At 48.3% G+C, this 24,497-nt stretch overlaps 1 protein-coding gene across 5 annotated transcripts in view; it reads left to right on the top strand.

The window, feature by feature from the left end:
- Window positions 1-3,843: 3,843 nt before the first annotated feature.
- Window positions 3,844-24,497, top strand: part of EXTL3 (exostosin like glycosyltransferase 3) — a 115,366-nt gene continuing 94,712 nt past the window's right edge. For 2 of the 5 annotated variants that reach the window (XM_042883514.1, XM_042883518.1), the window contains exon 1: window positions 3,844-3,930. The gene's annotated coding sequence lies outside the window, so the exon portion shown is untranslated. Of the gene's footprint in view, window positions 3,931-22,382; window positions 22,446-24,497 lie in introns of those variants that run through there. The other 3 variants (XM_042883519.1, XM_042883516.1, XM_042883517.1) reach the window with 3 other exon arrangements.

Here is a 24,497-nt window from a genome sequence, read left to right as displayed (position 1 = left end):
GCCTGGAGGGACTTGCCATACTGAAATCGGTGTGCAGTAGTTTTGGGGATGAGCAAAACCATATTTGGGTCAATAAACTGCTGGTGGAAAATAGTCAGTGCTAGTAACAGCTTTCAGTCGCTAATGATCTGGGACATGCTGGGGGAGGAGGAAAGCTGCATGTCTCATTACCCATCCTCTGAGCCATCTGGTCTCTCACGGTTTATTTGTAACCACTGTCCTAATCTCTCTTAACTACATTGTTGCTGAAATACTGAAATTACCCTTTTAGGCACTGAGGTTCGCCAAAGATAATAACCTAGTCTGGTGATGTGTAGTTCTATAAACAAAGCATAATGCAATCATTTAATGAATTTTTCCAGAATGTTTATTCTTCATAAAATGTGTGGCAGTGCAACTTGACATACTCTAAGTGTGATCCATAATATTACATCTTACAACCTTCTGCCCCGTTTCTTTCCTCCTTATGTTCTTTCTTTCAAATATCTAGCTCAAATAAGATACACTCATCGGGCCTCTGTGAACAAGGGAACAGACATTTCTGTTCCTCGTGCCTTTTTACTACCTGGCCGTATCCTCAGACATCCCAGCATCTTGCTCAAAACTTTCACTGCTTTTATAAACTTATTTTCTCCTGCCATCATGATCTCGTTTCCCTGTGCAGGATGCTAAGAGTTCATTGGCTTTGCTCTTCGGATTCCAGCTGGAGCTGCACTGGGTCCAAGCCTGAATTAGCATTTTGGAGGAAAAAGTTCTTGTGCTTTATGCCTGTGTCCATTCTTACGTTAACTTTTCAATTACAGGTTCATGACATGCTCTAGCCCTTGCTTCACTTTATGCCCAGCAGTGGAGTGTATTATTAACAGCACTTCTTGTGCCCATGGGGTCTTCATGAGGTCCTTTATTTAAGCAAATGAGACGCCTTTGCCTATTGCTAAAATGCAGCTGCTTACATTGCAGAGCCTGGCAGCTGCTCCAACAGTACCAGACCATTGCTTTTATGGCATAAAGGAAGGAGAAAAAACCAATCCATATTCACTCAAAACTGCAGGGAGAATGTAACCCATCCAAATGTTATTACTTAAGCTGGAATTTGGCCAGCATTCCAGATTAATTACTCCTCTCTTGTGAAGCATACTGTGAGATACCTGAGGGACAAAAGCGGTCAGAGCCTCAGCAGAACTGAAAATTTAGCTTTCTCACGTATGTGTAGTTGTCCCAGTGGGGCTGGGAGATGTGTATTAGAGATGTGTTTTACCTGTTCAGCACCAAGAGCACCCTGGGGCTAACAAGCGACTGAATCCTGTGAAATCTGATAGGACTGTTGAGGTTAGGAGTGTGGTCTAAAAAACATTCCACAAGGCTTGTGGAGTCTGCAGGTGGTCAGGCCTTAGTACTGTCTCCTGTGGAAGGGAGGAGAAAGAGGTTAAAAAAGTTTTGCCAGAAGGACTGTAGCCTTCTGGCAGGGAAAAGATGTAAGTTTAGTCTTCCCCTTAGACTGTTACTCCCTTGAAGAGGAACGGATGTTTTCCTGAGGTTTATTTCAGGCCATGGAAGTATGCCATGGGGCTGTGCACTAGCTGGCTCTGAAACTCCTTAATACCTGCTCAAAATGACTTGGTGTAATCTACAGCAGAGGTGAAACGTTAACGTGTTGGAAGTGAGAAAAGCTTGCAGGGGGGATGAGAAGCAGAATTTGGTCCAGATAAAGAAAAATGGTTAAGTGGAGACTATTCAAACAGAGAAGAGGGCACGAAGGAGTGATAGCATCCACGGCATTAAATTGCAGCTAGAGAGACCTGGGCAGGCTCAATGCCTATGCCAACTTCGTAAGTTCAACAAGGCCAAGTGCAGGGTCCTCCACCTTGGTCGGGGGGATGGAGAATGGCTTGAGAGCAGCCCTGAGGAGGAGGATTTGAGGGCGTCTGTTCACGAGAAGCTCAAGATGAGCCAGCAATGTGTGCTTGCAGCCCAGAAGGCCAACCGTATCTTGGCTTGGTTGGATCAAGAGAAGTTTGACCAGCAGGTTGAGGGAGATGATTCTGTCCCTCTGCTCTTGTGGGACCCGACCTGGAGTACTGCGTCCAGTTCTGGGGGCCCCAGCATAAAAAAGCTGGGGATCAGGACCAGAGGAGGGCGACAGGACAAGGGGTAATGGCTGTTAACTAGAAGAGGATAGATTTTGACTAGCTATCAGGAAGAAATTCTTCACAGTGATGGTGATGAGACACTGGAACAGGTTGCCTAGAGAAGTTGTGGGTGTCCCCACCGTGGAGGTATTCAAGGTCAGGCTGGATGGGCTGGAAAAGACAGACTGTTTCTGAGAGCCTTAGAGTACCTATTCCTACCCCTTCGTCCTTGTCCCCTGCTTGTAGGATTGTATTTCAATGTCTAACAACAGGTAGCCTTGCTCCCCCTCTCACCCTCACCATTTTTTCAGGATAAAAGTTAGTTTCTCCTTGCATGCTCTACATACGTGTAAATGACTGTTAAAAAAGTGCAGAGTGGTGGAAAAGTGGTTTCTCGCAGTTTTGAAGTGCTCACGTTGTATTAAAGCGAAGATTCCTGAAGATACGCCACAGTTGCCACCCTTCCTGCTGCTCCTATGGAGGTAAACCTGTTTCTTCTCTCAGATCCCTCAGTCCCTCACAAGCTAACAGGTTTTGTGTTTTGGGGTGAGACTTGGTACCCATAGATATGAAGTCCTTTATGGGGCATTAATATATATGTAAAATGAAAGCACATAAAGTAATAAACAAGAAGTACTGAAGCTGCTGGAGTTGGCTTTCTTGTAGGATGATGGCTGCCACCATTCCTTGCCTTTCTTCTCTTTATTTCCCCACTGCTTTGTTACTTGTTTTTTTTTTTTTTTTTTTCCCCTAATTCTTTTGCTTCAATCTTCATCTTTTGCATGGTATGTTTGGTACTTGTCTGCATACGTTTGATGTTGCTGCTCTTACTAGGTGCTGTTGGCAATGTAAATGCTGTTAAGAAGTTAAATCCAGAAATTATATTCTACATCACTTTTGTCCAGACCGAGTTTTAATTTCTAGTATTAATCCAAACTGTCCAGCTTGGATCTTGAGGCAACTCAGTAATGAAATCCCATCTGTAGTGGTCTGGCAGTACTCATAAGCAGGGCCGGCATGTACCAGCATCCCAAAACACCGTGGTTTGTAAAACCCCTTCTGCTAGCAGCCATCTGGACATCTGTGCAGAGAATGCGCCACCTTTGCAGTCCCCATGGTGGTTTCACCACAGAGCTGAACTCTCTGTGCGCACACTCAGCCTTGCAGGGGTGCTGGAGCCAACTCGGTGTGCTGTGGCTAAAGCTTGGGGTGTGTTTGCCCACGCAAGGGCTGCGTGGGGCACTGAGCGGACGCAGACCCATCATGGCGGCTCCTCGCGGAGGAGAGCAGGCAGGGCAGCACGTGTCCACCTTTAGGCGGGAAAAGAGCCTCCCCGCAGTGCGCATGCGTGGTGGCCAGCGAACCCCTCTGGACTGGAGGGCGGCGATGCTCCGCCTCCTGCGACACTTCGGCTCTTCTCGGTAGTTTCCGGAGAGAAGTCTCCTCCTTCGCCGTCCTGGCTCCCGCCCCTTTAGCCCTTCGGCTGTCTCCGTCCGTGGTTCGGCTCTCTCCGCTCACCCTTCGGAACGGGCCGTTAAGTTCCGCCGCCACTTCGGCAACTTCCGCCAGTTCGGTCGGAAATGGCCGAAGACGTGAGAGATCCAGCGGTTTAGGGTAGAAGACCGGCCGGCTTTTCGGAACAAACCAACTGCGCCCAGATCTGGAGGGGGGGGGGGGGGGGGGCCGGGGGGGGCCCCCGGGGGGGGAAGACGAAACGGAGGCTGTGGCTCCCCCCCCAGCCGCTCGCACCGGGCGCCGGCACCGCGGTTCCGCCGGGAGGGTGAAGCGAGGGCTCCTGGAGGTAGGCTGGAGCGAACCACGCGGCGGGGGGAGCGCAGGGGGAGCGAGTGTGAGAGAGGGGCGGCACGGCCTGGGGGAGACACTGAGGGGAAGGCCGGGCGGGCGGGGTCCCTCGGGGATGAGGGAGGAGGTGGGGGTCCCGCAGGGAGCCAGGACTCCATCCCGCGGCTCGGTGATGAGGGGGGCTGAGGTGGGCTGAAGCTGCGAGGGGCCCTAAAGCAGCCCCTCGTCCCGCTGTGCCTCACGGGGCCGCCGCCTCCCTGCTGCTCCCGCCCGCTGCCCCCGGCCCGAGGTGGGTCTGGGGGCTCGAGGCCTAGCACCCTGCTCGGCCTTCAGCTCTTTGCTGAAGTTCAGCTTTGTGCTGGGCTTTTTTCCCCCCCTCCGATTTCCTTTGGCGTTCCCTACTGCTTTCGACCTTAAAAACATTCGACCTTAATCAAAAAAACCATGGGCTAACTAACACATTAATGCCCAGCCCCCGGTTGTGCCCTAAGCCAAACGATTTTGCAGCTGGAAGTCGTTCAGTGGGTGTTCAGGATACACAGAGGAGCAAAGCATCCGCTGCAGGAGCGCCTTTCTGCCGCTGCGTGTGTTATAAAGCAGCGAGTGCGTCTCCCTGCTTGGTTTCTGGTCTCTTGTTGCTTATGCATGCATCTGATAAGTGTGCCTCGATACCCTGATATGATAGCTTGGCTTCAACATTTCTGGGTTTCCGTGGGGCAAGTCTGGTATCTGTAAGTAGGAGATTAAATAACTTCGTTTCCTGAGTTGTGTGTCACGGGCAGGTCGCTCTGACTGATATTTCTGCTTTTGTGGAGAAATCTGTGTGAGATGTCAAAGTCTGACGCACGCGTTGCAAATGTGTTTTGATTGATATTTCTGTTATAGGTGAGATAATAAGGTTCTTGGCACATCGGGTGTGTTTTCAGGCTTTAGTAAGTAGTGAATAATCCAAAACTTCTTTCTATGCAAAGGTAGCATCAGAAATGAACCACAATCTGAATTTGGGGTGATGGGAGAAGCGTTCCCCCCACAAGCTCCCCTGGCTTCATGTACCATCTGAGGGTCACAGAATCACAGAATGGCCAGGGTTGGCCATTGAACCTCAAGGATCACGAAGCTCCAACTCCCCCCCCCCATGCAGGGCCCCCAGCCTCCCCATTCCATAGCAGCCCAGGCTGCCCAGGGCCCCATCCAACCTGGCCTTGAACACCTCCAGGGATGGACGGGGCATCCACAGCCTCTCTGGGCAGCTGTTCCAGCACCTCACCACTCTCATAGTAAAGAACTTCCCTCTGACATCCAACCTAAATCTTCCTTCCCTCAACTTAAAACTATTTCCCCTTGTCCTGCAGTTATCACCCCTTTCAAAGAGTTGATAAGAGGGTTCTGCTGTTACTCATGGCTTTACCCATATTCACTTAATGGCTTTGTGATTTCTCTTTTTTTTTTTTTTTTTCAGTTTTCATTCCAGAAACCAGAGTTTGCATCAGTTCAGCTCAGTGTTAAGAGATTCTAGAGCAGGGGTAATGGGCTGTCTTCATTTGAGCACGGCACAGCCAAATTCTTCTGGCAGCTCAGCTGGGGTACTGACAGTTCTTGAACTTCTTGATGTCTCTTTGCAGAAGGGAAGTCCAAAATAGTTTTCTGATATTCTCTAGTTTTGCAAGTGGAGACTGTTAGCTCTCATGTTTGTTTGCATGCGAGGATGGCTTTTGGCAGTTGTCAAATCAGAGCAAAAGCAGCAAATGTGCAAAACAAGAAAACCACAGTTGTTGAAATGCTGTCGTTGAGGCTGTTTCTCAGTGGTACGCGGCAAAATTGGAAGGCTGTTTGTGTGCTGTTAAGGTGGGATGGGAACAATCATCTTCCCCTGGGTGTTTGTAGCATGTCACTGTTCAGCTGTGTTATTAGGGCTTGTTTGCTTGTGGGGAGCCAGAGGCCACCTCGAATCTGCTTTCTGTGACTATTCAGTTTTGAAATCCCACAGTATCATCGTCATAATGTTTTTAGGGTTTGCCTTTCTTTTTTTCTTCTGGCTCTGTGTATTTGTTCTCTCCCCTCACGATCTCTGGTGCCTGATTTGCCTCCCTGCTGTTTGACTCCTGTCACCTTCCCGTTTCCCCAGGGCATTCCTTCTCCTTCTCATGCCAATTCCAGCGGGCTGGGAGATGCAGCTAACCAGATGTGCCAGCGATTTGAAGCCAAGATCACTGTGGTCAGATGTCTGTTGGTTCCTAGTCCGGAGGCAGTTTTTCTGCTTTGGAAACCTCACAAAACACAGAATTGGAAAGGACCAACCGATCACTAGATCACGACTCCTCACCAGCAGGGAGGTTTTCCCTGTGCTTGTTGTCTCACTTGCCTACCTGTTATCTGTGCTAAATACCCCTTTTTGGGTCATGCACAGACAGAAGCAGCTCTTAACATTGGGGTTTTAACCCAAGCTAGAATTTTTGCATTGCTGTAATGAATGAATCCTAACCCAAATGGAGATCCCTATGACCTAACCACTTAGCAGGCAGAATACATGGGGGTCTGTGAAAAAGACAAGCCGATACCCATGTGTCAATTCAGGCATGGGACATTTCGGTATAGTTAGTTTGTATCTCTGCTGGAATGCAGCTGCTGGGGTAGCGTTTGCAAGGGATTGGAGGCACGCAGCAGGGCCAGACAGCTGTCCGTACAACTGCCATTGTGCTTGCTGGGCTATGGCTGCCCTGAGTGTGCTTGTAGCCCTGTGGTTGCAATTTAGACATATCCTCAAAAGCAGAGCCCACAATTTTCTTCTTGGACAAGTCTTTTAAGTGCTGTTTACTGGTGATTGTCGTGGTTGAGTTGGCTCCTGCAGCTGAGATGTCTGATTCTCAGATGCAAATAAGGTGGATATTGCCTGAAAAGAGGTGCAAAGCCAGTTTGAGGTTTTGGGGTTTGGTAAGAAGGATGAAAGCAGAAGCGTATATAGCTCTATGGCTCACACCTAATTGATCCCTATCTGGCCTGGGGTGTAGGAAGCCCTGAGTGCTGGCCAACCAGTAAATAGGTGTTATTACACAGCAATCACAGGCCCAGTTCTGAAGCACAGATTGCAATCCTGCTTTTGTGAAATCATTGCTGTTAGTTAATTGATGTCTGCTACCAGCAGGAGCCATTTAGAGGACTGACTAATCTATTACAAATGTCTTTGAAAGGGCATTTCGTAGTTTTTTCCTTGGCTTGCTGGACATTTCTTACAGGATTGTGACAATTTTAAAGCAGGTTTCAATGCATGTTTTTTAATTCAGTGTTTGCTGACAGTTTGATCTACCTTGGCTTTTATGTAAGGAATGCACAGGTGTGCTGTGCTCCCTCTGCTGGCATCTGCCCCTGCTCACTGGCAATGGCTGGCGGTGGGTCTCAGGGCTGTGTGGCATTCACAGTGACTACAGAGCAAGCAGTCCCTTGTTGGTCACAGGGAGTGGAATACAGAAAAGAGACTTGTCAATGAAGAAATGTAATCTTTTCTTGTTGTCCAGGGGAAGGGAAGCTGAAGGCTCCCACTAATGACAGTGACCTAATAATGATTTAGGACAAGGGGGAATGGTTTTAAACTGAGACAGGAGATGGTTAGGTTGGATCTTAGGAGGAAGTTTTTCCCCAGAGGGTGGTGAGGCACTGGAACAGGTTGCCCAAGGAGGCTGTGGATGCCCCATCCCTGCAGGCATTCAAGGCCAGGCTGGATGTGGCTCTGGGCAGCCTGGGCTGCTGGTTGGTGACCTGCACACAGCAGGGGGTTGGAACTGGATGAGCATTGTGCTCCTTTGCAACCCAGGCTGTTCAATGAGTACAGGTAGTTTGATGTAAAGGAGTTTCTTGCACCCTTACCATCAGTTCCTTAGATGGTTGGGATCTCAGTGCATGGAGTTGGCTGTGTGTGTTTTTCTGCCTGTCCCCTCCCCTCTATGAGTTTTGATGCGTTTTGCTACAGATGCGAGCATACCGAGGGCAGTATGAGAGCATCCCATGAATGCAGGAAACCCTGTCAAGTTTCTAATACAAAGTGCTAATAACATTTCTGTCTGTACAGGTAACACTGTTGGTTTTTTTTTCCTGCATAGTTTCCAGCTGGTTAACCTTTTACCTGTCTTGTTTCATGAAATGCCTTCCCCATGATTCAGAATACTCAGAGGTGTCTACTTACCTGACGTTCTTCTCGGGGATGCTGGCAGCACACGTAGCCTGAGGATTGTTCCCTTCCCGTTGTGTTTTGGTGAGAGCACTGCTGTGCTGAAGCACACGTCCTGACAGCTGGCTCTGCAGGATGAGCTTTCTTACTGTTTTGTACTACTTTGTGTCACATGAAGGCATTGTGGAGCTGTGTAGTCATCTCAAATCTGCGCCAGTATGTTGGTCATCTCTGTATTCGTTTGAAAGTGAGTTCTATTGGAATGCCAAAATGTCATCTAGCAGGAAACAAGTTGTTCCGTGTGTGTGTGGTTTCCATTAGGGGACGCTTTATGGCAGGTTGAGTACTTTCCAAGGGCAGTCAAAGAGAAGATGAATTCATTTGGCAACTTATTGTGGAAATTGGACCCTTTGCTTATATAAAGGTAGCACAATTAAAACCATCAACACCCTCCATTACATCGTGCCATCAACACGTCCTAACTGCTTTGCTTTTCCTTGTCTAATATGTACCACACCTTGGGTCCAGATTTGGATGTGATGGAATAAAGCACGTCACTGAATGTGGGGAGGATTATCTTCTCCCTCCTCGATTAAATGCCTTCGCATCGTATGTAATGCCAGAGCACATGGGAATGGGATTTGTACTCGTCTTTTAGTGCTTCTGTTACAGGCATGAGGAAGTAATTATAGTGCAGGTTTGTTCTGTGCAGTCACTTAGTGGGGAATGATGTGTTCTGGACTGTGTTGGTGCTGCTGCAGAGTGCTGCTGACATGCAGATGGCTACTGCAAAAGGTTGGCATAAAGGCATTGGAGCTCGTGACAGGAAGAGCTGCTGAACAGGTGGTGAGCTGGGAGTGAGAGCAGAGCCCAGGTCTGTGGAGCACGGGGTGAGCTGCTCTGTGGGTTTCTTCTGGAGGATCCATAAGGCTTTTGTGTCTGCAGGGGATCTTGCAAGGGTCTGTAAATAAAATAGACCAAAAGCCTTTGGTGTAAGCGGATCAGTAATGTCACAGCCATGATGTGTAAGCAGCAGGTGGGCAGAAGGCAGGGCAGCACAATCCTGCCTTCCTCTGTTTGCAGTAAGTTGCACACGTGCAGCATGGCTCCCATCATCTAGAAATGCACTGTACGTCTACTTCATGTCACTGGGCACATTAACATCCTCCTCAGATTATTAACGAAGATAGCGGGCCCATAGCAGATGGTTTAAAAAAGCAACAAGCCAAGCAGGCATTGTTTAGGGAAGATATTTCTTTCCTTAGGCATCTCTTCTGGGAGGCCCTTGGTAAATGAATCTGCCGCCTACCTTGTGTGCCTTGATTTTAATGTGGGCATCGAGGAGGAGCCAGCTATCAGAACGTGGCCAGAGGTGGATGCACTGGGAAGCTGCCACTAATTGCTGTGGTGTCTGACAATTCACTGGTGTTAAGACTTCCCTTGCAGGTTCTCAGCCGTGCATTTGGAAACAAAAACAACGGTGTGGAAAAAGGTGAGAGTTTGCCCTGGTCGTGGTCACGGTGTGCTGGGTGGTTCTTTTGCTGCCCTTCCTTAGAGTGGAGCACAAGGAACCTTTTTGATTTAATGCTGCTGGGCTGCATTGAAGCACACTGCCGTGTGTTATTATTGATGTAAATCTCAGGCTTATTAACAGGAATTAAGACTCGATGCAAATAATAAAAGATGGAAAGAAATCTTGCCACTGCTTTCTCCCGTTTGCCTCCAGGGTTTGCTGACTTTGTTTTTACTTCATGGCAGTGAAGAATAGCACCAAGTCTCTTGCAAGTGTCTCAAGGGTGCAGTTAGTTGGGAGCAGCCATTGAGCTGGAGCTGGCAGGTATCTCAAGGCTTTTGCACTGAACCTAGCTCTTTTTCCTTAGGAATCAGCTCTGCTTTTTTTCTTTCTTGCAAATGACTTTTAAAAATACAAGGACGACAGTCTTGATTAGAAAGGCCAAGCTATGCAATTATTTCTTCCCTGTGAAAGGAGGTGTCAGGGAAAAAGATATTTTTCTCTCCGTCGTCTGTCTGCCTTGCTGAGCTCGCATTTCAGGCAACGTTACTGAGGCAGCAATGCCCAGAGCATCTTTGGAGCAGTTCACACAGGTGCAGCCCGGGCTCTGCACCGACTTGCATCTCAGTATCATTCCATTGACTTGGAGGAGTGACACATAATCTCCAGACAGATCTCAAGTCTGTTTTAATATGCATCTCTGATACATAATACATGCGCAGCCACAGCGATCCTTTGGTTACTGCTGGCAGCGGCTATATTGGGCAGAGAAAGTGGCAGCTGTTTGACAGACGTAATAGAGTAGGTTTATAAAAAGAACCAAAGTGAATTTCCTCTTCCTAAAACTGATGGAAGCAGGAGCGGCACCGCAAGTATTTCTTGTGAGCTCCGTGCTGCTGTGCAGGGGTGTCTTATTTGGATGCGTTGCTGTCCCTGTGCCTGTTCTTAGCCTGGTTTATTAAGAGCTCGTGTGAGCGTATTGAGGAGGTGCAGTGCTAAGTCATGGTTCTGTGTTGGCTGTATGCTTGTGTGGTGCCTTCTGGGGAAAGAGGGGATTATACCAGACCCCTTGGTCACCTTCCCTTTGTTCCAAGCTTCATTAATTTTCAGGAAGTAAAGGTTCTCATTCCCATGGTATCCCAGTGCTGGAGCTAGGGAGGTGCTGGGTAGGAGCTGGCCTGTTCCTCAAGAGGCAAAAAGCTTGAGGCAGCACAGAGGGAAGCTGGGTTTGCTTCTCCTTTGCTGCTGAATAGGAGAGTATGGATGGGTGCCTGCTCCTGAGGAAGGGTGCGTGTATGCTTTGCCTCTTCTGGCAGCAACAGCAGTAGCTGAGCACTATAAAGCGTGGACCGGTGGAGAGCAGGTATTGAGGTCATATCTGGTGTCGGGGGTTTGCTCCCGGCCTCTTTTATCCTAATTGCAAATCCTGAGCCTGCTCAGGACCACGAAGGGTAATTTAGTGAATCTGTGGGACTTGCTATACATGAGCATGCTGAATGGACAAGAATGGCTCACTGTTGTGTGTGCCTGTGAAGGTCACTGGAATAGGATGCTCATTTTTCAGTTCCTGCGTGCTGCTAGGCGAAAGTTTTGTGCTGATGCATGCAGTCCCTGTTAATGGGGACTGGAGTTGCACTGAAAGAAGAAAATGCCCCATTCTGAAGGCTGCTTGGCAGGGAGACAGCTGGGAAGACTTGTGCTGTTGGTGCACATCTTTGAGATTTGAGCGCTTCCTTTTATTGCCTGACTTTTTATCCCAAAGCCTCCTTCCCGTGTCTTCTGCTCTTCTATTATGAGAAGTGAAATTAATAACCTCCGTTATTTCCCATACATGGCAAGGAATGTCTTCGTTCTGGCCCCAGTTTGACTGCGGATGAGATCTGTTTTGGGAACTGCAGTTGGCAAAAGCAGAGGCAGAAGAGGAAGCAAACACTTGTGCAGCCTGCTCACTTTGCAGTGCAATTTTAATGGTTCCCTGGTATTTGCACAATGGCTGAACGTGGCTGTGTAATCCTCGATGTTGTTACTCCTTCCACGTAATAACTAAAGCTGTAAAGATATCTTGTTAAACTGAAAAAAAGCCTAGGCATATGTTGCTTTTAGCATTGCGTTGTAGTAATTGTTTGCGGTGACCTTTTGCAATCTCAGAGTGAAAATTTGTTTGCTTGACATTCTCCCAAATCAGCTGCTGGCTATCTCCATATGGAACAGAGCGGAGTGGTTTTGTTGTTTGTTTCTTTTTTTAATTACATCCTGACAGCAAAGCCCATTCTTCTCTGGTTATTACAGATCTGGCTGTTTCGAAGGGTAATTTACCTTTAACAGGACTTCCACAGAGTTTTCTTTTCTTTTTGTAGAGTATTTTATTCTTACCCATTGCTCGTCTGTTATTCAAAACAAGCCTTTCACATCTTTTAAATTGAAAACAAAATTTCTCACTGTACTTTTGAATATCTAAAGGCGTGCTGGTGAAAGAGCTGTATGCCAAACCTGTGCCAGTTTTAGAAGGAGAGTCCTTGTTTTACAGAGTTTTAGTTGTTGTAAATCTTGTTCCTTGCTTGGATGCCCTGCCTTGTGCTCAGTGGCCATCGTGGGTTGGTACACATGAAAATGTCAAACATATCGGAGGTCCTCGATCCACACAAGCTGTGTATCTATGTGTAAAACTTTCTCTTCTTGGGGACAAGACCAATGGTTCCTACTTTAGCTGTTTGGAAATGATTTGCCTGGCATTCTTCCACTTTCCAACATCTGACAGCTCTTGAGTTTGACGAGCTGCAACACCGGCTTGTGTGAAACCTCTCGGATCAACTGGGTGCTTCAGTTTTGCAGCGAGAGCCCATTGCATCATGGTTTTTGAAGCTGCGCCGACAGAGTCTGTGAGAGCCTGGCCCTTCAGCTTCACTGAAGAAAGCTCTGAGAAACAAGTGTTGAAAAGCAGGTGCTGCGAAATTAGGGTTCTGCCAAGCTTTGAGAAACGAGATTGCACCAACAGATGTGTGGGGAGTGAGGGAAAACAAGTCTACAAGTTGAACAAGTGAACAGGCACTAATGCCTCCAGCAGCTCAGTTTGCAGCTGATCCTTCTCTGCCTCTCAGTGTGGCCCATTAAGGCGGTGTGGCAGCTGGGACTGGAATGTGCAGCTATTTGGGTAGATGGCAGAAATGGAAGGAAGGGTCAGGTGGGCTCTCACCACTCGTCTCATCACATCTGTGGCAGAGCTGGGTGAGTTCAGCCCCCAGTCGATGATCCCTGTAGGTCCCTTCCAACTTGGGATGTTCTTTGATTTTGTTCTGTGATTCCATTATTTTGCACAGCAGAACTTTGAAAAAATGGGCTTTTCATCCTTGAATCTGAATAGATAGGTCTGAAGGGACACTCTGTATTTCCTGCTAAATTCCAGATAAAATCTTCTGCTGTTTGAACTTGCAGAGCAGTTTAGGTGTGTGCTTCCCTGCAAAGAGCTTGATCCACCCCTTCATTTTGTTGAGTCTGTTAGGAAGAAATGATGTTTTTTAAGCTGTGAACAGGGCAGTTCAGCTTGGAAAGAAAAAAATAAAAAAATCCTTGCAAATAGATGATGTAATGCCTTGTGTTTCAACAGCAGCTAATTTGCCACGGGATAAACTGGGTTAAATCATCAGGCTTTCCAATTCCCACATTCAGCAGAGCTTTGTTCTTTGTGCTTTCAAATGCAGGATAGGATGTGTGTGTCCACTGCTGTCAGTGTGATTTCCTTCAGCTTCTCCAGCTGCAGGCCGTCTAGAGGTGCAAGAAAAGTTCTGCTAATTAGTTGCTACATCCTTTCATATCTTTTTAAGTTTTGCACAGTGATGTGGACTAAAAGCACAATGCCACCTGAACTGCAGCAATACAAAAAGGGGTTTCTTTTGGTTTGGAATTTTTGTGGGTGCATTTTTTTGCCAAGTGAAGTCAAGTCCTTGCAGCACTGCTAGGTGGGGGGCTGTGTGTGGACGGGCAGACAAATAGGAGTCATAGAATCATAGACTGGCCTGGGTTGCAAAGGAGCACAATGCTCATCCAGTTCCAACCCCCTGCTACGTGCAGGGTCACCAACCAGCAGCCCAGGCTGCCCAGAGCCACATCCAGCCTGGCCTTGAATGCCTCCAGGACAGACATTAAACTCCGTGGCTATTTGTAGGTGTATTAAGTATTTGCCTGGCCGTTGTGTGAGCAGTGTAGTGTTTCTGTTTGTGCAAAAGATACAGGAAACTTCAATCTCCTCTGCCTGTGCTTGGAATGGCCACCTATTTCCTAAGTTGAGAGCAATGGAGGCACTGTTGGAGAGGATCTGCAAGCAGAATCACAGAATCACAGAATCACCCGGGTTGGAAGGGACCCCAAGGATCATGTAGTTCCAACCCCCCTGCCTATCAGGGCCACCAAACATCCACATTTAGATCAGGTTGCCCAGGACCCCGTCCAACCTGGCCTTAAACACGTCCAAGGACGGGGCATCCACAACCTCCCTGGGCAGCCCGTTCCAGGGCCTAACCACTCTCCTAGTAAAGAACTTCCCCCTAACATCCAACCTAAATCTTCCCTCCTTCAACTTGGATCCATTTCCCCTAGTCCTGCTGTTGTCAGCCCTTTTGAAGAGTTTACTCCCCTCCTGGGTGTAGGTTCCCTTCAGGTATTGATAGGCTGCAATGAGGTCACCCCGCAGCCTTCTCTTCTCCAGGCTGAACAAGCCCAACTCCCTCAGCCTGTCCTCATAGGGGAGGTGCTCCAGCCCCCTGATCATCTTAGTTGCCCTCCTCTGGACCCTTTCCAAAATCTCTATGTCTTTCTTGTACTGAGGGCTCCACACCTGGACACAGTACTCCAGATGGGGCCTCACAAGAGCCGAGTAGAGAGGGACGATCACCTCCCTGTCCCTGCTGACCACCCCTCTCCTGATGGAGCCCAGGATCCCATTTGCCTTTCGAGCTGCCAGAGCGCACTGCTGGCTCATGTTCAGTCTCTCGTCCATCAGGACCCCCAGGTCCTTCTCTGCCGAGCTGCTCTCAAGGACCGCTCCTCCCAGCCTGTACAGGTGCCTGGGGTTCTTCCGGCCCAAATGCAAAACCTTGCACTTTGCCGTGTTGAACCTCATCAGGTTCACCCGAGCCCAGCCCTCCAGCCTGTCGAGGTCCCTCTGAATGGCATCCCTTCCTTCCACCGTATCAACCGCACCACTCAGCTTGGTGTCGTCAGCAAACTTGCTGAGGGTGCACTCAATTCCCTCATCGATGTCATTAATAAAGATGTTAAAGAGCACCGGTCCCAAGACAGACCCTTGGGGGACACCACTTGTTACCGGCCTCCACCTGGACATAGAGCCATTGACCACCACCCTCTGTCTGCGGCCTTTCAACCAATTGCTCATCCATCGGGTCGTCCACCCATCAAATCCACTTCCCTCCAATTTGGAGATGAGGATGTGGTGGGGGACCATGTCAAAGGCCTTGCTCAGGTCCAGGTAAATGACATCGGTCGCCTTCCCTTCGTCCACCAATGCCGTCACTCCATCATAGAAGGGCACAAGATTAGTTAGGCATGACCTTCCTTTGGTGAAGCCGTGCTGGCTGTCTCGGATCACATGCTCATTCTTTATGTGACCGAGCATGTTGTCCAGGAGGATCTGTTCCATGATCTTCCCAGGCACGGAGGTGAGACTCACCGGCCTGTAGTTCCCCGGGTCCTCCCTGCTCCCCTTCTTGTATATGGGAGTGACATGACCCTTCCTCCAGTCGTTTGGGACCTCACCTGACAGCCACGACTTCTCAAATATGATGGAGAGCGGCTCGGCAACCACCTCAGCCAGCTCCTTCAGGACCCTGGGATGCACGCCATCTGGCCCCATAGACTTGTATTCATTCAGTCTAAGGAGGCACTCTCGGACTTGCTCTGCCCTTACAGTGGGGAGGGATTTACCTCCTTGGTCCCCACATAGAGGTTTGGTGATACAGGGTTCAGGGACGTGAAAAAGACTAGAATCCTGGCCACCAGTGAAGACCGAGGTGAAGAACTCATTCAGCACCTCAGCTTTCTCTTCATCTGTTGAAGCCAGTTCTCCTTTTAAATTTACCAAAGTAGGTACGCCCGTTTTGGCCTGTCTCTTCTGGGCAATGTACCTGTAGAAGGTTTTCTTATTGTTTTTCACGTCCCTTGCCAAGTTCAGTTCTGCCTGCTCCTTGGCTTCCCTGATCCCACGTCTGCAAGTCCAAACGGCATTCCTGTACTCTTCCCAGGTGACACAGCCTTGTTTCCAGAGCTTGTACACCCCTTTCTTTGCCCTCAGTTCTCTCAGCAGGTCCTTGCTGAGCCATGCCGGTTTCCTACCTCGCCTGCCCACTTTCTTATTCAGAGGAATGGAGACCTCTTGTGCTTCCAGGAGGGCATCCTTGAAGAGCAGCCAGCTCTCCTCAACATCCTTGTCTTTGAGGGCAGCCTTAATGATTCCGTGATTCTATTTCACTCCCTTTAAAAAGTCACATCATTCAAATAGAGTGGTGACTGACCATTTTGGAAAGATTCAGGATTGCACTGTACTGAGCCATCCAGGACCTTTACAGTAATTTGATAAACATTTCAGCATAGAACACATTTGCTGCATTATGTTTGCTCTCTGGACTACAAAGGATCAATTGTAGGCATAATGCTTCCCTAATGCTGGAAGCCACAACAGAGATATTACCACCTGGAACAGAACTGCATTGAAAAGCTGCAGGGTTCAAAGAGAAGAGGGAGAAATAACCAAACATGCAGCAGCTCATCACTTCAAACAATCGTTAAGGTTGGAAAAGGCCTGCATGATCATCTAATTAACCCACTACCACCAATACTGCCCACGTAACCATGTCCCTAAGTACTACATCTCCACATTTCTTGAACACCACCAGGGATCAGGGATTTCACCACCTCCCTAGCAGCCTGTTCCAATGCCTGACCGCTCTTTACGAGTTGTTCCTAATATCCAATGTGAACCTCGCCCCGATGCAATTTGAGGCCATTCCTGAGCCTCCTCTTCGCCACACTGAACCATCCCAGTTCCCTCAGGCTCTCCCCATCACATTTGTGCTCCAGACCCTTCACAGCTCTATTGCCCTTCTCTAAACACCAAAGATGCCTCACTATCTTTCCTGTAGCAAGGAGCTCAACACGGAACATAATACTCGAGGTGAGGCCCCACCAGAGCTGAGTACAGGGGATGATCACTTCCCTCCTCCTGCTGGCTGCACTACCTCTGACACAAGTCAGGATGCCACTGGCCTCCTTGTCTACCTGAGCATAGGTAGCCTAGCATCACCCAACACCCTCAGACCTTGTTTCTCCTGCAGCTTTCCAGCCACTCTGCTCCCAGCCTGTAGCATTACCTGTGGTTGTTGTGACCAAAGTGCAGGACCTGGCATTTGGCCTTGTTGAACTTTATGCCATTGGCCTCAGCCGAACCTTGGGGCTGTGACCAGCCACAGGCTGGATTTCATTCCATTCATGACCGCTCTCTGTGCCCTGCCTTCAAGCCAGTTTTTACCCAGCAATGAGTATATCTGTCCAAATCATGGGCTGCCAAACTTCCAACAGATTCAGAGTCTTAAAGCTGCACCTTTTTTGTGCTGAGTCCCAAAACCCCACTTATGCCACCAACAGATCCCTTGGAGATGACTCCAAGAAACCAACCTTCCAGGAGGCTGAAGGCCAGATTTCACCACAGCTCAGAAACATGAGGGAAATTGAACAATTTGGCTTCTGTTCTGCCAGCAGCTCATTCCAAGGACTCATGCCATTTGATAGCTCTTTGCATCTCCATTTCTTGGCTGTTTGGATGCACTTCATCTTGTTGCTGCAGCATCTCAAACACGTGGAGCTGCCCATGCAACCTCAGCCCAAGGGCAGGAGAGGCCTTGGTGCCCTTCTGGATTCTCTTATCTTCACAGAAGGCAAAGCTTCCACAGAAGAAATGAAACCAGCAGATACCTGCACTGTGTCTGCTGATCTACACAGAAATCCCAGCCAGACTCTTGTTTTTTAGATCTCATTTTCAGCAGATTAAGAAAGATTTTCCCAGGGGTATGGCAACCGACCAGAGTGCAGGAGATCACTTCAAGACATCTGTAACAGCACGCAATTAACAGCCTCTCCTCAATTTTGTCTCGTGGCCTCATTCATTAGGAAGATGGGTTTTTTAATAACGCTCACACAACACCTTTACTAGCAACTCCTCTACTTCCATTACTGCCACTGCAGGCCTCAGGCTCCTCTTTCCTCTCCCTGAAATAGATTCAAGGCAACATCTTCATTTCCACTCCTGCTCATCCACACTGAAACTGCCTATACGCACGTGCAAAACAAGCACAAATTACACCATTAACTTCAGCTTAGTCAGCTCTCACCACAGACTAAGTCAATATTTGACAGATATTTAGCAAGGACTGGGATTTATTTAAAATCGTGCCCACAAGAGCGCATTTAGCAGAGGATGAGACACAACAGGACACGCTGCTCGGGATTTGGAGGACAAAAACTTGCACTTCGTAACCACAGAATTCTTTCAGCTGGATGCCTCCTATTGTCACAGAAAGGAGGTGAGGGAAAAGCAGGATCTGAGCTCAATCTTCCAAACCTTGCGAGGAACAACTAGCTTTCCTGGGGGCAACGCTGTGCTGTGTATGAGTGAGGACGTCCCACCTTTCAGAGAAGAGGGGTTGCTAAGGCAATCCAACTAAAGGCCTGTCATCTGTACCAGCCCACAGCTTCACCATCAAGCACAGCATCAATGCAGCTCTGAGCTCTGTGCCAGCACAGGCCAGAATAAAGACTGCTAAAAGCACCCAGCATGCCAAATGGGCTTAACAACAGAGCAAAGAAATAGATTTACCCCAAATTGTATCAGCTTTCATATGAACAACATCAACATAAAAATGTAGATAAAATAGAACCAACAGCAAATTTTCCCCTTCCTCTGTGGTTAAAGACCAATACAAAAGCTTCTAGATCTCCCTAACCCTGTTACGTGTGCTGGTTCTTCCCTCTGGCTGGCAAGGCTCTTACTTACACGAGCCCTTGGGAGCAGTGCCAAAGCTGAAGAGTAAAAGGAACAGGTCAGTGCAAAATCCCAACAAACAGAGCATCACAGGGAGACAGGAATTAAAAACAATGTTTTGACCAAACCTCCCTCTCTGCACTACCAAGGCAGAGCTGCCACCAGCAGAGAAGGCTGCACACTGCAAACAAAGCTAAGTGTGCATGAACCAAACGTTCCCTGCGTTGTACTTAGCAGTCTGGGAAAGGAGTCCAAACACCAAGTAAATAAACAGGAAACAGGCCCAGGCCCCTGACAAAGCAGGGAAAGGAAAAAGCAGGGAGGACAGATATAAACACAGGAACAAAAGTTAACTGTAACAGGTTAAGGTTGGAAAAGATCTCCAACTTCATTCAGTCCAACCCCAGCCCACCCCACCATGCCCACTGCCCACATCCCTCAGTGCCCCATCCCCATGGTTCTGGAACACCTCCAGGGATGCTGACCCCATCTCCTCCCTGGGCAGCTGTGCCACTGCAGCTCTGCTCTTTTGGAGAAGAAATTGTTCCTAATATCCGGCCCCTGGAACAACTTAAGGCTATTACTTCTCATCCTAAAATAAGCTCTCTTGGGCGCATGCTCTTGAGATGTGGGCTTGGATCCTCTGTAGGCCAATGCAGAGCTGCTGTACTGCATCTGAAAGTTCACAGCTGTTTTTAATTTTAGTGTGTGTACTGAGGCAGGCATGAAGGACAAAGAAGGAAAAAAGTCTTCATTTAACCTTGGTTTGTTGGTGTTTTTTTTTTTTTTCTTGATTTAAGTGATTTGCAGAGTCATGTAACAAAATCTCTATGATCTTATTTCTATTAACATTAAGTAATCTTGCTATTAAGTAGACTTGCTATTAATGCTGAAGGGCATTTTTGCTCCTGCATGTATTGGAGTGTATTACTGCATAGCACAGTTCAAAAAGATAGCAAAGGTGATACTTCTCGGCCATGAGACAGGCTGGGATCTGCCTTCTCTCAAACATGAAGTATCAGTTGGCAAACGGCTGCAGGACTGCCAGGAACCTTTCAGATGTTTTCAAAGGTGTGTGGATGTTCCCTGCTGAAGGGGCCCTGCATGGCTTGGGGCATTTAGCTGGGCCAGTTGTACGCAGTCCTGACGTCTGGCAGGTGTTATTCAGGCAGCTGCTACCTGGTTCTTTCTCATAATGGAACACGGAATATCTGAACTTGGAAAGCACCCATCAAGTCCAGCAATAATGCCATGACTTAAGGAGGTTTAGATTGGATGTTAGGAGGAAGATTTTCCCCTAGAGGGTGGCGAGGCACTGGAACAGGTTGCCCAAGGAGGCTGTGGATGCCCCATCCCTGCAGGCATTCAAGGCCAGGCTGGATGTGGCTCTGGGCAGCCTGGGCTGCTGGTTGGTGATCTGCACACAGCAGGGGGTGGAACTGGATGAGCATTGTGGGCCTTTGCAACACAGGCCATTCTGTGATTCTATGTCTTGAAGCAACAGTTAAATGGCTGAGGAGCATTTTGGAGATAGGCGTCGTGAATATGGATTAACTGAAGCTGTTTATTATCAAGGCTGCATTTCAAGCCTTGCTGTCTGTGCTAACAATATTCAAGTCTTCCTGGCTTCTCATGAATGTGATGAAGTGATGAAGGCTTGCTGCCTGCTGTCGGCCTGCGATCCTCACTTTAGTAGATGGAGACTCGTTCATCTGCCAGGCAGTGGCTGCTGGCACACACATTTGTCACCTGTGGCCACTCCTCTCGCTGTGTTGTGCTCTTTCCTCGCTGCACAAGGAGTTTTGCTAATTGGAGGCGAGCACTGAAGGGGCCACGTTCATTGTTCAGCATCATGAGCGAGCTCTCTGCCTCAGTGCCCATTTCAGGCAGCTGCATGAGGTTCAGCAGCTTTGTCTGCCACCATCAGACAGATCTCTAGATAATCCAGCAAATCTCTTTATTATGAGGGTGGGAAACAATGTGCTTTGATTTACAGATGTTGCTGCACAAAAAGTGCTTATGTGGAGTCTCTGAATGGCAGTATCTGGGTGTGTTTAGCATCCTTAATTTGAGTACATCCCTGTTCTGAACGCATCCTGCATTTCTGCGTGCTCTTCTGGACAGAGCATTCGTTGGCTTGCATCTGTAATGTGGATGGCCCTTTACAGACAAGCAGATGATGAATAATTTTTTAGCAGTGTTTCAAGCCAACTTGAGGGATTTCTCTGGGTCAAGAGTCCTTGAATTTAATGGTAAGAAATACGAAACAAGCACTTCATCCCTTCCCTCTTCAACCCTGCCTGTAAAATTAAGACACACAGTACTGCTCTCTCATCCTTTCTGTTTTGGTTTTTTTTTTTTTTATTAACTCCTGTAAACACCTTTGCTTTCTCTCCCTCACAAAGCTGCAGAAAAACTTGAAACCATTTTCAAGTGTTGGCTCCTGTATATGCAGGCACGTCTCTATGCTGGCTGTGTGGTCAGCTTGATCGGTAAATGAATGGGTTGAAACCAACTTGCCTGACAGAAAAGCTTAAATGTAACCGTGCTATGCTGTGCAGGTACACCACACTTGTACTGGGACCAGGGAGAGGAGAGAGAGAAATGATGGTGGAGTAGGAATGCTCCTGTAGGCTCGGCTTGGTTTGAAGAGCTAATGAACTTAGTGTATCAGTTTCTTTACTGTTTAAGATGAGGACAGCGTTTGAATGGGAGGCATTTACGTCTTTTGTACAGATGTAGCTGTCTGCAGCTAAGCTGTTTCTTTTCTTTCCCTGAGGTCTGCTTTATAGTCAATGGAGAAAAGCAGCCGTTTGTGCGGGACAATTCATCTTGTCCTAAGTAGACATCTTGAACCAATCAAGTTTTATGTGGCCTAGAAGTGCCTGCTTCTTTTGCCAGCTACAGAGAGCCAGATCAAGCTCGTTCACATGCAGCAGTAATTGTTCATGGCCAACCACATCTCACTGAATGAGAAGTGGCATGCATAAGGCCAGAATGGGAAGCTGGAGAGGCTGCGTGAGCTCCTCTGAGCTGCAGCTTCCTCCCTTTTGAAATAACAACGAGGTGATGTGATCGCCGGATCCAGTTGTGCTGTATGGTGGCAGGTGGGGCTTTGTGATCCGTTTCTTCCCATTACAAGGAGAGTCATGGTACAGTGATACAGATTACAGATTGCTGTGAAGAAGTTGAAGGGTTTTTTCCCCTACTCTCCTGATCCTGGAAAGATGGACCGGTTTGGAATGATCCGGCTGGATGGGGAGATGTCTTTGTTGCAAGTTTGGAAAGAGACTTGTACTGTCACAAGGAGGAAGGGGACAATATAAAGGGCTTTTCCCAGTGATTTTTGTATCTCTGGTCAGATGTTACTGGAGGAAATTGCACTGCGAATGTTTTAACTCTCTAACTTGAGCTGAGACCATACAAAGCAAACCCTCGGAGCCTGCAAGGGGGGTTTTGTGTAGGAATCAAGCTTATTGTCAGCTGTGGTGTTCAGACCCTTGGGAAATCGTGACCATTGTCTGGGCTATTATTGCTTAATAAAAGCTTTGCATTTCCTCATTCAGACTCTCAGAAATCTGGTTCTCTGCTTTCAAAAATAACTCCGCGTGAGCTGCAATTGGGAGCATTCAGAGGAAATTCTTCAGCCATCTAAAACAAAGTGAAGGGAGGGGAAAGAAGCCTTCCTTGAAGTGCTTTTACTTGTCAGCAGAGAGTGATTGTGTCTGAGTCGTGCTTCTGCTCCCTGGAGGAAACGCATCGGGGCGAGAGCTTGCTTCTGTCCTGCCAAAGGTTTGTTTGCTGCAGCCTTGGATTTGGAGGATTTGCTGGGGAGCCCTGATGCTGGGACAGGTGCAGTGAAAGCCTCCTCTTGGCATGCCGCTGGTGCTGGCTGTCTCCAGGCAGATGATGGGACAGCTGCAACTGACACCTTTGGCTTTGAGGCTGCTCAGGAGGAAAAACCTGTGCCCATGGGCACCAAAGGACGTGCAGCACTTAGGGCACCCACTCGTGCCAACTCGGTGCTGGCCTCTGGGTGCTGCCCAGGGCAGGCACTGGTGGGTCCCTAGCAGGGGACAGACACAGAGCCAGCACCTTTCACAGCTGGCCTCCTCACTGCTGGATGCTGGGCTGGGAGTTTTGCTGAGCAGGGGAGGAGGCAGGGAATGATGCTGCGTGCAGGAGAGATTGTGCTGGGGGCTCTGCGGGATGCAGCAGCCCTGAAGTCCGTTCTCTGTAGTTTCTTCCTGACTCCTGCTGTAAGGCTATGGCCTTGCACAGAAGCCCTTGAGCTATTTTGAAAATGCGTTTTTTTGAGACTTGTTTCTTTCCTCGTGTGTGTGTTCTTTGGGTTTATTTTCCTTCCCCTTGTGTGGGAATAATTACATTGCTTGTTTCTTATGCTCTGGCTTTGAAGAGGAGGAAGAACGTATTTGGGTTTGGTTTATTTTTTTCCTCCCGCATCAAGCAGTGTGGTTTCTGCTGTTAAAACGTTCTGGACAGCAGTTGCTGCCCACGTAGAGCACAGAAATGTGTGTTTAGTGGTTGTGAGGCATGCTGGCTCGGGGCGTGCCGCCTTGCTTTGTTCAGTGCCAGTGTAGAGCCATAACTTCTCATCCCCATTAAGCTGGGGAGATATTATTTACATTATTAGCAAGTTGTGCACTGTGCAGGCCAGAATATATATACTTGGACATATACATGTATGGGATATGTACACAGGAAATGTGTTTTGAAGTAGGAATTGGACGTGGTGATCCCTATGGGCCCCTTCCAACTCGGGATGTTTTATGAATTAAGCCTTTCTTTGGAGCTGCAGGTGGCTTGCAGGATGGAGGCCACAGCAGGAGGTGCATGGGATCACGCAGTGCCATAGGAGGCGGTGGTGGGAAGGCTGTCAGCAGGGGCATGGGCTCAGTTTTACCTCCGAGATAGTAAATTTTCCACTGACTTGCCTTTTCATTGCATTGAGCAGCTTACAAGCTGTAATGAGGTAAGAAAACACAAAGAGGAACACTGGGGCAACTGTGGGCTGTGGCATGAACAGGCATTTGCTGTGTGAGAACGTGGGGAAAAGGCACGGTCCTGCAGCAGCAGACTCTTTTCACCTTTGTGCAGATTGATGGTGATTTTCTGAGTCCTCGTGTGCACCATTAACATTCCACACTTGTGTTTGGAGTGTCTGCTGTGGTTTAGTTTGTAGCCGTGTGACTTATCCAGGCCCATACCTGAAGAATATAGGTGCTCCCCCTTTATTTATTTTTTTAATTTTATTTTTTTTTTTAACCACTGGCATCTAAATGTATCTAATAAAAATGCAGCCTGGGGCTCTTTAATGAGGCAGTAAGTCATTCCTGCTCCTTCTCTTGTTCAGAAGAAACCACCTCACACGCTGCTTTCTCTTTGTGCGAACTTCTGCTTTGCATTTTCACCCATTCATGGTAGTGTGAAGCCTCGCACAAAAGGCAGTAAGAAAAGGCTCTGCTGCTCCGACCCTTTTGGTGAGCGTAAACCCGAACTCTTGCAAAGGGAAGCAGCGAGTCCATGGGTTGCGGTGAGATTCTCTGATTTTTGAACCTTAAATTTCTGGGAGGAAATGGCTCTGCTCCAGGAACAGCTCTGGTTTTCGAGCTCGCTGCTGCTGCAGCAAATGGGCCGCGGTTGCGGTTTGACAGCTGAAGTCAGGAGACGCCTGTGAAATCAGATTATGGTGGTGGCTGTGCGTGAAATCTCGGGTGGCTGAGCAGCACCGTCCCCGATGCACCACGTTCCTGGAGCAGCATTCCCTGAGTCGCCGTGCCTGAACGCTTGTTTGCTTCGCAGTGCTGCTGCTTTCAGCAGGAC

This window comes from Lagopus leucura, unplaced genomic scaffold, assembly GCF_019238085.1.
Source record: "Lagopus leucura isolate 7727_CA_CO unplaced genomic scaffold, USGS_WTPT01 Super-Scaffold_100038, whole genome shotgun sequence".
Classification (NCBI taxonomy): domain Eukaryota; kingdom Metazoa; phylum Chordata; class Aves; order Galliformes; family Phasianidae; genus Lagopus; species Lagopus leucura.
This window is presented reverse-complemented; position numbering and strand designations above follow the sequence as displayed.